Source organism: Myxocyprinus asiaticus, chromosome 11 (assembly GCF_019703515.2).
Source record: "Myxocyprinus asiaticus isolate MX2 ecotype Aquarium Trade chromosome 11, UBuf_Myxa_2, whole genome shotgun sequence".
NCBI classification, from domain to species: Eukaryota; Metazoa; Chordata; class Actinopteri; order Cypriniformes; family Catostomidae; genus Myxocyprinus; species Myxocyprinus asiaticus.
In genome coordinates this window covers 26,096,439-26,112,966 of record NC_059354.1, presented here as the reverse complement: position 1 = coordinate 26,112,966, position 16,528 = coordinate 26,096,439, and the positions used below count along the sequence as shown (strand labels likewise).

General features: G+C 45.0%; 1 pseudogene; it reads left to right on the top strand.

Moving 5' to 3' along the window:
- The window catches only part of LOC127448003 (dynein axonemal heavy chain 7-like), a 105,378-nt pseudogene that overhangs the window by 30,405 nt on the left and 58,445 nt on the right, over positions 1 to 16,528 (top strand).

The window sequence follows — 16,528 nt, the reverse complement described above, 5'->3', positions numbered from 1 at the left end:
CCTCCAAACATAACGATGGTCATTATGGTCAAAAAGTTCCATTTTTGTTTCATTAGACCAGAGGACATTTCTTTGTAAGATCTTTGTCCCCATTTGCACTTGCAAACTGTAGTCTGGCTGTTTTATGGCAGTTTTGGAGCACTGGCTTCTTCCTTGCTGAGCAGCCTTTTAGGTTATGTCAATATAGGACTCGTTTTACTGTGAATATAGATACTTGTCTACCTGTTTCCTCCAGCATCTTCACGTGGTCCTTTGCTGTTGTTCTGGGATTGATTTGCACTTTTTGCACTAAACTACGTTCATCTCTAGGTGACAGAATGTGTCTCCTTCCTGAGCGGTATGATGTTTGCGTGGTCCCATGGTGTTTATACTTGCGTACTATTGTTTGTACAGATGAACATGGTAACTTCGGGCGTTTGGAAATTGCTCCCAAGGATGAACCAGACTTGTGGAGGTCCACAATTGTTTTTCTGAGGTCTTGGCTGATTATATTTTATTTTCCCAAGATGTCAAGGAAAAAGGCACTGAGTTTGAAGGTAGGTCTTAAAATACATCCACAGGTACACCTCCAATTCAGTACACCTCTTATCAGAAGCTAATTGTCTAATTGTCTAAAGGCTTGACATCACTTTCTGAACATTTCCAAGCTGCTTAAAGGCATAGTTAACTTAGTATATGTAAACTTCTGACCCACTGGAATTGTGATATAGTCAATTAAAAGTGAAAATCTATCTGTAAACAACTGTTGGAAAAATTACTTGTGTCATGCACAAAGTAGATGTCCTAAACGACTTGTCAAAACTATAGTTTGCTAATATTAAATCTGTGGAGTGGGTAAAAAATGAGTTTTAATGACTTTAACCAGAGGTAAGAAATGAGTTTTAATGACTTCAACCAAAGTGTATGTAAACTTCTTAATTCAACTGTACCCCAGTTCACAAGTTCGTTTGCCCATATAATCTTTAATCTATTAAGGTTAAATTTATTTGGCTTGCTGTCCATGGTGGAGGGGCTCAAAGAAGCAGCTTCAACTTGAGCTGTAAATTTACCCTCCCCCCCCAGAATAATAATAGGAGATGATTATGTAGGGCAAGATGCCGAGGGTAAAGGTGGAGTTGGGGAGGAATAGGGATGCTGGAAACAGCTGAGACCAAAGAGAGGTAAGCAGCTGCTTATATACTCTGGCTGTTAATTGAAAGATTAGATGGGCTCGCTCCTCCCGAACTTACGTTTAGGAACTTAATTTCACGAGTTAATTTGCCCATATAATCTTTAATCTATTTAGGTTAAACTTATTTGGCTTGCTGTCCACATTGGAGGGGCTCGAGGAAGCAGCTTCAACTCAAGCTCTAAATTTACCCCCCAAAATGATGCTTACAATAAAGGACAGCAAGCACATGGATAAATCGTAAATGCTTTATAGATGATTGTATCCTTAGACGTGTATGCTGTAGTAGAACCATTTATTATGTGCAATGTTTAACCCCCCCCCAAAATGGGTGAAAGAAACACCAAATCATAGGCTAACAGAAGTGCTAGATTTTGGTAAACTGCATTGAAGCAGCTGGCTTGCGGAGGCAGCCTCACATTTATTACCTGAACATTTATGTGGCTATAGGGGACTGTACTATTGATATATTGCATCTAATCAGCCAGCTTACGGAGGCAGCATCAGGTTAGGGCCCGATCCGGGTGGAAATTTTAGACAAAGGATATTTATTCAGCTATAGGGGACTGTACCATTGATATATTGCATCTAGTCAGCCAGCTTACGGAGGCAGCCTCACGTAAGGGCCAACTCTGGGTGGAAGGTTTAGATTAAAGGACCAGTGTACGACAATAGGGAGTTGTACCATAAGTATACAGTCAGATCAACTAGCTTGTGACGGTAGCCTCGTTCGAAGGTCTACCCAGAGACAGGGAAATATTGTGCTTGAAATGAACAGGAGGAGATGGTGACCGCAGTTGTAATGCTCGTTACAGCTGCTGTGAAGCGAAGACAAAAGGGATTTAGCGGAAGCATGGTAAAACACTGCTGCGGCAGTAGAGTAAAGTGGGCCTCCTGCGGGAGCAGAGTTAAGGCAGTGTTGTGGCAGTGGAGTAGAGGAGATGGACTAGTAAAAAAAGGGGGGCATAGTGAAGGTGCTCCTGTGGGAGCGCTGCTGTGTTTCCATTGCTGTAAATGCACTGCTATAAAAGTATGGAACTTAGACGTTGAAAGCGCCTGTTGAGAGAAATAGAAATAACTTGTGTACGTACCTATAAGGGAAGAAAAAGGTTAGATATGAAAACTTAACTTTATTACTTTTGTCATGTCGGGGCACTACTGCGGCAGTATCGAAAGCGAAAGGAGTACTGCAACTTCCAAAGATTAGATGGGCTCGCTCCTCCCAAACTTACGTTTAGGAACTTCATTAAGTAGCTGATGTGACTTGGACACCTCACCTCTCCAGGCTACCTTGAAGGACCTAAATGCTGTATATATATGTATATGTAAAGTAAAGCAGTAAATCAAGCATATCCACCAGTAAAACAGAAATCAAATTATTCTCATCCATGACAAAAGCTAATACCTGTAAAAATGTGTGTGTGTTTAATCATAGTTGAGGTGTGAGTTGTGGAGGATTTAAAGTGCAACGCAAAGCAAGTGGAGGAGTTTGACGTGATCAGTCGCCGCCTCTTATCATTTTATGGCTTAACCGACAGAGTTTATGAATGTATGGAACTCTTAAGGGAACTGGTCTCAGGAAAGTTTTAAGACCCTTATTTTCATCGCACCTACAGCCTCCGAAGGCATCATTTTCCAATTTTTGGACACAGCCATAGACAGAGGAGGCTGAAGGCAGCCACAGTCACACCATTTCCTAACTGATGGCAAACAACACGCGCTAAAATATATCTTTTCTATGTTAATCAGAGTTCTCTATCTGTCACTCACTCGACGTTGTGTTGATGTAGTGACACTAGGGGTCACTCTTGGGAGCCCCAAACACCTCTGATTTTTTGAAAAAAGGCCAATGAGAATTGGCGAGTGGAATTTGCATGCCTCTCCCCCAGACATACGGGTATGAAAGGAGCTGGTATGCAACCACTCATTCAAATTTTCTCTTCGGAGTCAAGCGGTTGTATTCAGTGCACTGAATTCAATTCCCTCCAAAGACACACCTCAAAACTGCTGGATTTACTGCGCATTTCAGCGGCTTCTCCCCCTCTGCACCACGCACCGATCCTTCTACCTACGGGTTTGAGGCCATGTCGGTTAGCACTGGGGGTGATTTGGGGACATCAATGGGACCACCTCCGCTGGGTATCCCCCCACGGACCTCCCATTCCCCAGCACGCTCGATTTCTCCGATCAGGCTCTCACACGAGACCGCCGGCTCTTCTCAGCACGAGTTCGAATTCTCGTTCAGAGCTCGGGAAGACGATGAGTTATTGAGCGCAGCATCGGAGAGCGGGCTCGTCCAGTCTGACGCAGAGGCTTTGGCTGGGCTTCCTCCTTCAGGGAACGGTCGCCCAGTCTCACGCTGATGCGGAAATGACAGACACACTTTCCCAGGCGGCCGCGAGCATTGGGCTAGAGTGGAACCCTCCACTCTCCCCTGAACCCTCGCAGCTCGACGACTGGTTCCTGGGCTCGGGGCGCCGCCCATGGCCACGCCCCACCCCCATTCCTTTCTTCACGGAAGTGCATGAGGAGCTGACAAGATCGTGGGAGGCACCTTTGACTGCCCGGTCCCAGTCTTTCAGCTCCCCCGCTCTCACTACCCTCGATGGTAGAGCGGCCAGGGGGTATTCGGTGATCCCCCAGGTGGATCCACCATCTGGCACGGGTGCCCGAAGCTCCCGTCCAGGGCCTGTAGGTTTACGTCATCCCTGACAACTGTGGCCTGCGGTGCCACTGGACAAGCCACCTCTCTCCTGCATGCCATGGCTCTCCTGCAAGTACACCAAGCCAAGGTGCTAAAAGAACTGCATGAGGGTAGTTCTGACCCGGGATTGATGCAGGAACTGCGCTCGGTGACCGACCTCACTCTCCGGGTGATGAAGGTCACGTTGTGGTCTCTTGGGCAGGCGATGTCCACCCTGGTGGTCCAGGAGCACCACCTTTGGCTCAACTTGGTCGAGATGGGAGAGGCAGACAAGGCATGGTTCCTTGACGCCCCCATTTCCCAGGTTGGCCTGTTTGGCGACGCCGTCGAGGACTTTTCCCAGCAGTTCTCGGAGGTGAAGAAGCAGACGGAGGCCTTACAACATATCCTGCCCCGGTGCGGCTTAAGACCCCGCACCCTGTCTGCTCGTCACCAAGGGCATCCTCCTACAGCAACAACAACAGCTCTGCCGCAGCCCGCCCCATGGCCCGACTCTGGCGTGGAGCCCTCCGCAGGAAGCAGACGCCACCCGTCTCGCAGCCGGCCGCTAAGAACCTGAGGAAGGCTTCGAAGCGCCCCCGCGACGGGCGACCCAGGGGCGAGGAAACCCGCTTCTCTGGGGCTGGTCGACAAACCACTCCATACCCCGGTGGAGGGCCGGGAGGAGAATCTTTTGTCGCCGCATGTCCAGGAGGCTGCGGCACCCAAAAGCCTGACAAAAGAATGGTTCCCTCATCTCCTGGGTCACATATCCGGTGCGCATGGCTGTCGTCACTACCACCGTCCACCATCCCATTTTGGCAGGTATTGCACTCCAGCGGCGGACCCCCCCGCCCCTGTGTGCCCAGCTGTGGCACAAACACGCCCCCACGGGACTGGTTCCAGTGGACTACGGGGACGAGATTCCTCCTCCCCCCCTCCTCAGCCAATCTTATGGTGGGTAGCAGGAGCCAGGTAAGTGCTTCGATGTCCCTGGACTCAGCACAGCCACGGGGCTCGAGTCCCCTCGACGTGGCACCTCGAGCTCCGCCCTGCCGCGAGGCCCCACCCGCCGGTACATCCGACGTGATAATTCCCTTGGTCCCCCTCGCCCGGAATTTTGGTGCATGGCTTGCGCTTTCCAAACAGTCGTGATGGCTGACCCGGACCATCCGACTCGGCTACGCGATCCAGTTCGCCAGGCACCCGCCCAGGTTCATTGTTGTCCGCTTCACCTCAGTGAAGGGGAGAACGCCGCTACCTTGCATGCAGAAATCACTACCCTTCTGCGCAAGGGCACGATAGAGCCTGTCCCTCCAGCCGAGATGAAGAAAGGGTTCTACAGCCCTTACTTCATCGTACCGAAGAAAGGCAGTGGGTTGCGACCAATCCTGGACCTGCGAGTACTGAACTGGGCTTTGCACAGACTCCCATCCAAGATGCTGACGCAAAAACACACTCTAACGAGTGTCTGGCATCAAGATTGGTTCATGGCGGTAGACCTGAAGGACGCGTACTGCCACGTATTGATCTTACCTCAACACAGACCCTTCCTGCGGTTTGCCTTTGAAGGCCAGGCGTAGCAGTACAAGGTCCTCCCCTTCAGCCTGTCATTGTCCCCTCATGTCTTCATGAAGGTCGCAGAGGCAGCCCTTGCCCTGCTAAGGGAAGTGGGCATCCACATCCTCAACTATCTTGATGATTGGCTAATCCTAGCTCACTCTCGAGAGTTGCTGTGCACATACAGGGACCTTGTGCTTCGGCACCTCAGCCGACTGGGGCTTTGGATCAACTGGGAAAAGGGCAAGCTCTCCCCGGTTCAGAGCATCTCTTTTCTCGGTTTGGAGTTGGACTCAGTCTTGATGACAGCGCGCCTCACGAACAAGAGCGCGCAGTCGGTGCTGTACTGTCTGAAGGCGTTCAGATGGAGGACAGCGGTTCCACACCGCTCGGGTTGATGCATATGAGACCGCTTCAGCACTGGCTTCAGACTTGAGTCCCGAGATGGGCATGGCCCCGTGGGACACATCGCATGATCATCACGTGATCAGTCGCCGCCTCTTCAGCCCTTGGACCGACCTTGCATTTCTACGGTCAGGGGTTCCCCTAGAGCAGGTCTCCAGGTGCGTCGTGGTTACAACAGACGCCTCCAAGACGGGCTGGGTCACCAGATGCAATGGGCACACAGCCGCTGGCTCCTGGACTGGCCCGCGGCTGCATTGGCATGTCAACTGCCTAGAGTTGTTGGCAGTACTGCTCACCCTTCGGAGGTTCTGGCTGTTGATCCAGGGCAAGCACGTGTTGGTGCGGATGGACAACACAGCGACGGTAGCGTATATCAACCATCAAGGTGGTCTATGCTCCCGTTGCATGTCACAACTCGCCCGCCGTCTCCTCCTCTGGAGTCAGCAGTGCCTCAAGTCGCTACAAGCCACTCACATCCCGGGCGACCTCAACACCGCAGCGGACGTGCTGTCACATCAGGTTACTCTCAGGGGAGAGTGGAGACTCCACCCTCAGGTGGTCCAGCTGATTTGGAGTCGCTTCGGTCGAGCACAGGTAGACCTGTTTGCTTCCTGGGAATCCTCCCACTGCCCACTTTGGTACGCCCTGACCGAGGCACCCCTCAGTATAGATGCGCTGGCACACAGCTGGCCCCCTGGACTACGCAAATATGCATTTCCCCCAGTGAGCCTACATGCACAGACCCTGTGCAAGGTCAGGGAGGATGAGGAGCAGGTCATCCTAGTAGCAACCTACTGGCCCAACCAAACGTGGTTCTCAGATCTCATGCTCCCCACGACAGCATCCCCCCTGATGAATTCCCCTGAGGAAGGACCTTATTTCTCAGGGACGGGGCACCATCTGGCACCCACGACCAGACCTCTGGAATCTCCACATCTGGCCCCTGGACGGGACGTGGAAGACCTAAGTGGCCTACCACCCGTGGTGGTAGACACGATCACTCAGGCTAGGGCTCTATTTGTATTGCACGCAGAGCCTTACAAGCTCCAAGCAGCTCTTTTTCTTCTTTGGTGGACAGCGGAAAGGAAGCGCTGTCTGCAAACAGAGGAAAAAAATAAAAGTAGCTTACTGGGTCATTGATGCCATCACGATGGCATATCAGGCTCAGGATGTGCAACCCCCTGCGAGGTTACGAGCCCACTATACCAGGAGTGTGGTGGCCTCCTGGGCCCTGGCCAGTGGCGCCTCTTTGGCAGACATCTGCAGAGCACCCAACACCTTTGCGAGGTTCTACAATCTCCAGGTTGAGCCGGTCTCGTCCCGTGTATTGGCAGGCACGAACAGGTAAGTTCCAGGACAGCTGGCCAGGTGTACAGCCTGTGCATAGCACCTTTCCCCTCCCTTGAGGTGAAGATGTGCGCACTTGACTCCCAGTTGTGTTCACAGACTGTTATCCCTGGATGACTTTCTTCCTTAGCCCTCTGGCAGTTGAGTTTGCAAAGAAACTTGCTGACCAGCCCAGTACATGCACTAATGAGCCCCTGTACTGAGGTAGGTGCTCCACATGTGCTGGTTCCCCGAAGGCGACCCCATGTGATATTTTCCACAAAATCGTTTCCCTGTCGGCAAACTGCGTCTTCCTTGGGCAGAGGCCCCTCTGCCCCCAGTCACCATGCTCTGTAGAAACTCCTCCCCCTTCGGGTAGGACCTTCCATGGGACCTCTCCACATGACATACTTCTGACAAGACTCGGTAAGACCATGTGACATATTCCACTCAAAATACCCCCCCCCCTTTTTGGGTGGGGTGTGGTCTCCGTGGTGTCTTCCCCTTGGGAGGGACACTCGACGCAGACACTTATGGCTCCCAGTCAGTTAACAAGTTCCACTCTTTTTGGGGAGAAAAGAGAGGGAAAGAGGCCTTGGCTGGGCTAGCCTGTCCCTATAGTTGGGCAGTCGACTTGTTCCTGATGGACCATCGATGCTCATAAGAGCTTTGGGGGAGGTTACGTGACGGCCTGGTGCGCTGGCTACGAGGCACACAGCAGTCTGCCCATCACACACCACCAGTTCACGTAACACAGTTCAGATAGTTGTGGCATTTTTTATAGGGACCCCTAGTGTCACGACATCGACACAACGTCGAGTGAGTGACAGATAGGGAATGTCCTGGTTACTTTCGTAACCTCCGTTCCCTGATGGAGGGAACGAGACGTTGTGTCCCTCTTGCCACAATGCTGAACTACCCGCTGAAATGGCCGGGACCTGGTCTCGGCTCCTCAGCACAAAACCTGAATGAGTGGTTGCATACCAGCTCCTTTTATACCTGTATGTCCGGGGGAGTGGCATGCAAATTCCACTCGCCAATTCTTATTGGCCTTTTTTCAAAAAAGCAGAGGTGTTTGGGGCTCCCAAGAGTGACCCCTAGTGTCACTACATCGACACAACGTCTCGTTCCCTCCATCAGGGAACGGAGGTTATGAAGGTAACCAGGATGTTTTTGTCCTAACTAGCCGTGACGAGCGACAGTACATTCTACTGTTCGCTTGATTTCTATTTTCGTCTTTGCTCCGGGTAACCCCGCCTGCTGTGAAATGGCACCAGTCCAAAAACGTTCTCATAACAGTATATTGAAGCCAGCATATCATGAGACAGTTACAAATTACTTGATTTTGGCAGAGAATGTTACACCTACTGAATGTTTCGCTGACGTATCGCTCTCTTCAGATGGAGGTTCAGAAATGGAGAACAGGTGACAGACATTCCCGCCTCCTCTGTCTCTCTGTTTGATTGAATACTCCAGTTAAAAAAAATAAGGCTGGGCATATAAATACATCTATTCTTGGACTACACACTCTTCTGACATGTTTTGTAAGTTTGGTTCTCTGGTTTGTGTGCAACTGTGTTCTGTTCTTTAGTATCACTGTGGCGGACCTGTTTTTAGATAAATAAAATGCATTTCCGCTTGAATGCCCCATTTCGCCAGCGGGCTGCGTGAACTACTGGTCTTGTGTGGTCTTATTAATGTGCAGAGGAGAGTAAAGGTCAACAGTTTCACTAAATAATACATTAGATTTCGATTTGTTTCCACCGAACTTTATCATATGCTTTCATAACAATCTTGAGTCTCATGGAATAATTTATTGGACTTCTGATTTATACTTTTGCATCCTTTTGAAGCTTGAAGAGGTGGTCACCATAAACTGTCATTGTGTGACATCACTGAGCATAACATTTTTCATTTTTGGGTGAACTATCCCTTTAAATTGAGCTGTTCCATAACTTCTGAGAGTTGTAGTAGGAATTGTTTTCACAATTATAAAATATATTTTTTTATCCTTACACCTCCTTTCATGTGTAATTTCAGGGTTATGTTCAAAGCCAAGCTTAGTGCAAATATCTAAACAGACTTGACACGATTTCACACAATCTACAGTGCAGATAAAATAAATGTTTACTGCATTTGTCAGTTGGGTTTTAGAGTGGCGCTAAGAATTACACTCTTATCACTGCACTGCACCTACACAATCAAACTCTTACACTTTCTTATTCATCAGATCAGGGGCTTCAACCAGGAGGAGGAGGCCTTTGGCTGGCCTGTCTCTCAGTACCATCAGCGCAAAACTGTTCAAGACTGCCTGCTCCCATACCTACACCTGTATGAGATGGCAACTGAGTTTAAGATCCAGCATGGACAGTGGGTGAACAGGCCGCTCACAGCTGTCAGCCCGGATAAATTAGAAGCTGATGTGGATAACTCCATCCGTTCCCTGTACAAGCTTGAGAAAAGCTTCCAGGACTCACCCAAAGCTCTTCACATCGCAACCTGTGTGAAAGCCGAAGTGGAAGCCTTTAAGGAGCACATTTCTCTCATGCAAGTTCAGAGATATTATTTTTTTATTGAAAGAGTTAACTGTCCTTTCATGTTAGCATTCATCTGTGCACATTATGTACAAGATTGAAAGAAACAAATTAAAGTCTTGATAGAGATGGCTTAATTGACTGAAATGTTCCCCTTTGTGTCTTTTTGTGTGTGTGTGTGTGTGTGTGTGTGTATGCCATTTTTGTATACCCTCATGTTGTTCCAAACTCTAAACTGTATGACTTTCTTACTTCCTTGGAACACAAAAGAAGATGTTAGGCAGTATGTTAGTCTCAGTCTCTATTCACTTACATTGCATCTTTTTTCCATACAATGAAAGTGAATGGTGACTGAGGCAAACATTTCCTTTTGTGTTCAAAAGAAGAAAAAAGGCTTATAGGTTTTGAACAATATAAAGGTGAGTAAATGATGACAGGACTTAACATTTTTAGGTGAACTATCCCTTTAACTCATAAGTAGGCCCTCACTGAATCGACACACTGTATTCACATTTTGTGGACTTATTGTGGGGTAAATCCTTTTGAATGATCATAAAATTATTTGTAATGAAAAACTTCAAATTCGATGCAAAATTCAAATTTCACAAGTGGCTTCACACTTTTGGAGCCCACTATATCTCCAGTATCAAATTTTGCCCATCAGTATGAGCAATAGCGCCTTCTAAGTGTATTGGATAAACATTCAGTACTTGCACAGATGGTAGATTGGCCAGAATTGCATTGCACATTTATGTCTACTACAAGAAAAACCCTCAGGTTTCACATGCAAATATAGAGGAAGCAGTTGTTAGTAATCTGTCTAATATACATCAATTTACTGTGAATATATCTGTATGAATGTATCTCAGGGACTGGGAGGGTAAGCTGCTTTTGCTGCAGAAATTCTGGATGAGTGGTTGAAGTTTCAGGGCACCTGGCTCTATCTTGAACCCATCTTCAGTTCCCCAGACATCATGGCCCAGATGCCCGAGGAGGGACGTCGCTTTACTGCCGTGGACAAAACCTGGAGAGACACAATGAAACAAGTCAGCTTGGTGACCCACAAAACCCCACATGTGCAACTTTTAAACATATAACATCATTAAATATCACACCTGTCTCTGTGAGAACACTAGGTTCTGAAAACGGCAGAAAAAAATACACACAGGAATTTGTAGCCAATCTGAAGATTTTGAGACACTTTCTGCCTGTCAATAAATTTGCGTGTTCACAGGGCAGCCCATATATGGGCAACAGGAAGCTGAGAGTGTCAGTTTGTTGTGTGAGACTGCTATTTTACTACTGTTGCTTTTAACATCAAATGTCATAGTACTTGTACAAAGTAAGTGTAACTGTTTGGGGTTTCTGACATTAAATTGCATGTTCACTTTTTTTTTTTCTTACTTGTGACATTGAGATGCTCTATCTCCTGCTCTATCTCTGATTGCAGAAATTTCCAATATATGAGCAGTTTTAAGATACTGTGTTCATATTTCTTTCTTTCATGACATGTCTTTAGAGATGTTTATGTGAAACAATAGAGTGTTCATGACAAATGTGGCAGAGCTATCATACCGGCACCCAAATACATTCACTCATCTAGAGACTTTAGCATTTAATTCACAACCCCAGTCTCAGTGCTCTGAGAGGCATCAATATCTGTTGTCCCCTTCTAAATGTAAATAGTCACCAAATAGGAATTATGGATTTTGTCTGGAGAGATTCGCGAGTGTGCAGATAATGAGGTCGCCGAACAGCACGGGCACACTGCTTCCCTCTCTCAAGGTTTGAGAAAATGTGTGTCTGTACCTTTGACAAATCCTCTTTGAGAGGAGTCGAAACAACTTTTTTTTCTTGCCCACACTTATTCCAGCCACTGAATTCATCATAGACCCTGTAGAGACTAGTTGCTGGCAGTCAACAAAAACTGACTGAAATGGGAACTTTTGTTATATATAAGCTAAGACATAACCACAAAGACACAATCAGAATTTTTTCTTAATGTTTAGCTGTGTTGAATTATGCACAGGAAACATCTAAAGCAATTCAGTTAAATGATGCTGCCTGACACTGAGGTACCTAATCGAGGCGCAATAAGACTGCAATATCAGAATGTCCACTAAGTGTCTCTCTTTATCTATGGAACACAAGGCTGCCTGCCTCCTCCAAATTGCAGTTACTCTTTTCTAATGTGTTTCTTGCTTTCCCCATTTGACATAAGGGGAGATAAACATTCTTTAATCGAATTCAAAGTTCGGGTTTACTTGAGGATGTTTTCTTTTTGAATAATTCCTACACCTCTCCATGATTTCCGTCCCATATTATAAGCCATAAATGGATGCTCTCCGAAAAGCAAACATATTATTTCAGCTGTAAGGCAGGTGCTCTTGCCTGTTGCTGCTTTACAGGGAAGCTGGTTTGATGAGCAGCAGTACATAAAGAAATACTAGAAAGAGATGCTTATAATAACAGCAGTATGTGGAGGAAACATTGGCGTAGATGCAGTTCTGAGCCCAGTTTTTCTTTGCTTTATAAAATTGTAGGGGGGCTGAACACATATGAAGCTGTTCTGAGACCTGAGGCATTTCTTTACAATGCTAAATGAAAGAGCACAACATGATCAGTAACTGTGAATATCAGAATGTGTTGAGCAGCCCATCTGCATATTTCTACACCCTGTGAAAGAAAGCGGAGGATTTTCAAAATCTCAATCTGGCACATTCCGTTAGCACTCATCCTCTCACTCCAATGTAATTCAGCGTGACTGAGAGAGAATAATTAAAACAGTATTTCATATAAAACATCCTCTCTCTCTCTCTCTTTCATTACAGCAATCCAATGGCATCGTTTTATATTTTTAAAAGGTTATCTTGAGTAGGCTGTGGTTATTAACAACCCCTCATTACTGCCAGTCTCTATCAGAAAACTCAGGTCTTTATGTCATTCAAAAGTGATCGTTAAACTTCAATCTCCTCGTAAGCGCTTCAAGTCTAGTCACCGTAGGTAATAGAAAATCAATAGCAATCCGAAAAGGGAAAAAAGCAATTATTATCTCTTTACAGGTGAGCAGCATCTGTGAGGGGTGGAATAGGAGGGGGCGGGGTATCCAGTTGTTTCCTTTTTCTCTAATGAAGGACATGGCCTTCAGACAACCTTTGGGGGAAAGTTTGAAAATCAGAAACTGAGAGATGAGTTTTCCTTGTAGGAAATACCTTATAAATGAGCTCTTTTGTTGAAGCATTAAATTATGATGACTACTCACACTTTTGCAGGTTTGCTCTAGCCCTCTTTTCATCCCTAGATTTATTTGAACTCAGAGGGCAACAAATTAAAAGGAGTATTATGATATCTCATTACCCAAGATTTTAAAGTTAAGAAAGGCTTGTTGAGCTTCTCTACTGCAGCTGAATTTGAAAACATCTCACACACTCCGGAGACCTCATTTAGGACTCATTCTAATATGCAAAGCTATGGTTACATGTGCTGAACTATACAACTGTTAGTGGGGCTTGCTTGGGCAAGTATCACTATTGCTATAGCTCATATTTAGGGTTATGTGTTTAAACAAAGTTCTAACTCTAGTATTAAACTTCAGAGCATTACTCATCCCACACTGTTTGTGCTATAGACATGAATGATACCTCAAATCATTCAGCTTGTTAAGAAGTGTGATATTACTTGTCTAAGTGACTAGACTTATGATTATCTACTGGCAGACAATAATATACATTAAAAAAAAAATCCATAGACTTAAATTAAATGATGTACTCAAGCCATAGGGACCAGAGTTTCACTGAGACTCAGGGATGAGCTCTTTTTTGGCTTGATCAAGTAAGCAATCACCCACACAGTGCTCATAGTGGTGAGTTTTGGATGGGCAAACACCACACTCACATCTTCTTCAGTTAACCAATATTATCTAGTTAACCCACTGTATATTGTCCATCTGAAATTTACAAGACATTGAAGTTAAAAGGTAACTGTGCAAAAGATCGAAAATAGTCCATCGTCATACTAATTTGAATATGTCAGATCTTCTATTGTGTTTCTCTTTTAGGACAAGCATTTCCTGGCAGTGATAGCCACTGAAAAAATGCTAGACAAGATGAAAACAGCAACGATTTGCTGGAACTCATTCTGAAAGGACTGAATGAATACCTGGAGAAGAAAAGACTCTATTTCCCCAACTTCTTCTTCTTGTCCAATGATGAGCTGCTAGAGATCCTCCCTGAGACTAAAGAACCAACCAGGTACTGTGAAGCTGTGGAAAGTACTCAGGTTGTATTTGAAATAATTTCACCGGGTCAGGATTTCTGTGGGCTTTGTTCAGGCAATCTTGCCAGAAGTCTTAGTGTGGTGTGAGTTAATCTCACATTTTATTCACATTCTTTCCTCTCCACTTTCGTTCTTTCCATGTGCTCAAAAGGAAATTGATGTAGTAGAGACATTTCTAGAAACAATATGATTTACAGACCTCAGACTTCAAAACTGATATTGAATGATTCTATTTTCAGTATTCTTGCTGTTTGGAATTTTCTTACAGGTAGTTGATAGATTGCTTCATAATTTGTCTAGGCTGGATGACTGTATAAGAACTACGATAGATCTGTCTTTTCTTTATCAATTATTCAAAAAACCATAAGGTGATGCAAGTTTGGGTCAGCTTTTGAGTAGTGTTGCTTCTTTTTCTAAATTTTCAGGAAGAACAGAAAGTGCAGCCCTCAAGTGGTGAAACTGTATATAGAAATGTTACTACAGCTGCAAGTCACGCTTCTGAAATATAGCTTGGATATGTTCTTATTTTCATTTAGCTACACTGATGTGAAATCACTGATGTTTATTAGATTTTAGTGTTTATTGGTTATCAGAAGCTACAAACTGTTTTATAAGTCCCATTGTTTCAGAGGGTTAAGTACACCTGAGAATTTCCTCCTTGATGTAGCATGTACTGTAGGCTAGATGTAATTCACTATAACATGAAATAAGAAACATTCACTCTGTGTAGCTTTAATCTCAAGTCTTTAAGATTTATTAATATATGTTCTTACATGGCCTAGTTTGACATGTCTTCCTAGTGTTATTGATGATGACACATAGTGTAAATATAAAATGTCAGTTGAAAAGAGGCAACAGCCATGGCTTCGTTACTTAATATTTCAAGGTATAACCCCACCTGAAGAAGTGTTTTGAGGTTATTGCTAGTATGGTGTTCACTGATGTTTTGGATATCACTCATATGAAGAGCATTGAAGGAGAGGTGGTGGAGCTGCTCAATACTTCTAAAATACTTCTCTACTTCTAAAGCTTGCGGGCAGGTGGAGAAATGGCTCCTGAAGCTGGAGAGTGGCATACTCCGCTCCATTCACAAGGTACAGAAATATGTAACCTCTTCCTGAATCAGTGGTCTCCTGAATAGCAGAATTGAACCAATAATTGAAGTCAGTTTAGTTTAGTCTGGCTTCTACTTGGCATGGTTCATTTGAAAAACTGCTGTTCTGTTGATAAATCTTTGACACAGGTAACTGCTTGTCCATACAATGACAGATTTCTGTTTTTGAGAGAGGTAATGATACCATGACTTACAGGACCTCTAAAAAGTATTCACCCTCACACCCTTTTTGGACTTTTTTATATTTTTGGATGCACTTGAAAACAGGGCAATGCATTTAATTGAATTTATGCTACCTATGACAACATTTTCATAATTTTATTTTCTAAATTAATTTATAAAAAATGCATAATGAATGCACACACATCCATATATGTTCTCCATGACATACTTATTTCATTGGATGCCAAATCAAATAGGTTATTTATCTGAAAATTATTTACCTTGTAGAGCCTTAAGTGGTAACATTTTCACTAAAACACCATAAACAATGAAAAGTCAGAGTAGATGAACACTTTTGTGTCAGCACTATGTGTCTTACCATGTCTGTGCCATGCTTGAAAATGTAAAAGAATGTAAAACACTTTTCTTGGCTGTCAGGTGATAGGAGAGGCATTTGAAGCATATCCCAAAGACCCGAGGATCAACTGGGTCAGGGCCTGGCTGGGTCAGACAGTACTCTGTGTCTCACAGGTTTACTGGACAAAAGACATTTATGAAGCCATTGAAAAGGGACCAAAGTTCTATGTCATACATAACAATGCAATATTTGTCACATTCTCCCAAATATCTGTGTATAATGAACACTTCACAGTACATTTGATTGTTGTCCCAGGCAACTGACTTTCTACATACAGTAGCTGCAATAGTTTCTCTCCATTCACATAATAAAATAATCTCAACTCAGATCAGTATTTCGTGTTCATTTATTCATTTATTTGGTAAGTAGGCATGTAATAAGCGGGATGATGTAAAATCGGCTGGTCATTATCGCAAAATAAACCCCTTGTCTAGGTTTATTTTTACAATAGTGGCCATCTCACTGTACATGATCCCTTACATAATATCCCCTTATATGACTGAATGATTCCTTCACTCTGCATCAGGCTCTGCAGGCCTATCTGGAGCAGAACAATACTCAGATAGATGACATTGTGGCCCTGGTGTGTGGGAAGCTGTCTAAACAGAACCGAGTGACACTGGGAGTACTGGTAGTGCTTGACGTTCATTCCTGAGATGTGCTGGCCTCCCTGGTACAGAAAGGGATGGATTGTTAATGGATTGTAAGTCAGTTTGAATGAATGAATTGAATGAAGTGTGAGTGTGTATGCGTGTGTGACCTTATGTTTAAGTTCACGGTGTAGATAGTGTATGTGGTTATTGACCTGTTTCAGTGACGTCACTTTTCCCCACAGCCGCCATATCTGTGACCATCAGCGGGAGGAAACAATGGCAGTGAATGG